Source organism: Arachis ipaensis, chromosome B3 (assembly GCF_059453495.1).
Source record: "Arachis ipaensis isolate K30076 ecotype BB chromosome B3, ASM5945349v1, whole genome shotgun sequence".
Classification (NCBI taxonomy): domain Eukaryota; kingdom Viridiplantae; phylum Streptophyta; class Magnoliopsida; order Fabales; family Fabaceae; genus Arachis; species Arachis ipaensis.
The window spans coordinates 39369359-39370983 of NC_142438.1; the positions used below are offsets into that span (position 1 = coordinate 39369359).

The 1625-nt window shown below is 41.9% G+C and overlaps 1 non-coding gene across 1 annotated transcript; it reads right to left on the bottom strand.

Annotated features, from left to right (window-relative positions):
- Positions 1-940: 940 nt before the first annotated feature.
- Positions 941-1048, bottom strand: LOC148570366 (small nucleolar RNA R71). Its single transcript, XR_015908434.1, has one exon. It is a non-coding gene; the product is annotated as a small nucleolar RNA R71 (small nucleolar RNA).
- Positions 1049-1625: the final 577 nt, after the last annotated feature.

Consider the following 1625-nt stretch of genomic DNA (forward strand, 5'->3'; position numbering starts at 1 on the left):
CCCAGCCAAGGCTTTTATTTAAAATTACATAATTTCTCTAATTTAATTTCCTGTTATTCAACTCAAACCAATTTTTTTAAAACATCTGATTAATAAAATAGCACACTTTTCTGTAACTCGTTGGGAGATGACCTGGGACTCATACTCCCAGTATTTTAAGTTAAATTTTGTGACAACCTTCTAAATTGATAGGCGGATTTCTGGTTGGTTGAGAACTATACTTGCAACGCATATCTTATAACAATTCTTAACTCGCCAATTTCCGCCATGTCAATTTTTGGCGCCGTTGCCGGGGAGTTGCAATAGAGTGCTAAAGTTATTAATTGGAATTTATTTATTTGCATTTTATTTTATTTTGCTACTATGAGCTGCATGTTTCTTTTGTTAGATGACGCGTTCACTTCCTGATCCAAGCTTGCCAGTATTTGATCCTGAGATTGAAAGAACTATTTCACGAATAAGGCAAGCTCGGTGTCAGTTAGTCCTCTCTGAGGGCAGATCTGAAACGTCATTTGAGGAAGAAACCAGCTTCCATTCTACTGATTCGGTTGATTTACGTGTAGGTGACATGGCAGCACCTATAAGAGTTACTATCCAGGAGGCTGGAGCCCCTGATTTTTCAATGCAACCGTTTCAAGCGCATCATCCAGCGGTGGCTACAGACTTTGAAATAAAGACCGCACTGCTCAATTTAATGCCCAAGTTTCATGGCTTACCTGCTCAAGAGCCTATCAAGCACCTGAGAGATTTCCAAGCAGCCTGTTCTATTGTCAGGCGTGATGGTACAGATGAAACTTCAATCTTGTTAAAAGCCTTCCCATTCTCTCTTGAGGGAAAGGCAAGAGAGTAGTACTACACTCAACCCGCAGTAACTGTATTTGACTGGGATACACTTAGAAGAGAATTTTTGGAAAAGTTCTTTCCAGCAGAAGTTACTGATAAACTGAGAAAAGACATTTCCATGATTGTTCAGGATGAATCCGAGACTCTCTATGAATACTGGGAGCGCTTCAATAATCTTCTGGAAGCATGCCCCCACCATATGATTGACAAGATAGTGTTGCTTGGTTACGTCACACAGGGCATGAGGCCCCAAGATAAGACCACATTGGAAAGTGCAAGCAATGGGTCTATGAAAAAGTACAAGACCACTGATGAGGCATGGCAATTGATCAGCGACTTAGCTGAATCTACTCGGAATCACAGGTAGAAACAAGGCCATTCAAAAGCTGTTGCAGAAATATCCTCTGGCAAAGAGACTGCTGCTCTAACTCAGAGTATCTGTGAAATGACCAACTTACTGAAGCAGATGCAATTGAATCAACAACAAGCTCAGCAAGCTCAACCTTCTCCACCACAGCAAAGCCAACAGTTAGTCCCACAGAGAGTTTGCAGAGTCTGTGCTGATTATAGCCATTATACTGATGAATGTCCGCAGCTCCAGCAGAAAGACAACACCGTGGCAGCCACTCATAACTTCTATGACCGCCCCAACCAAGGGTACAATCAAGGTGACAGTTACAGCCATGGATGGCAGGACAATTCTAACCAGAATTGGAGGGACAACAATAACAGAGGAGGCAGAGACAATCAGGGAAATCAGAGGTGGAATAATAACAACAACA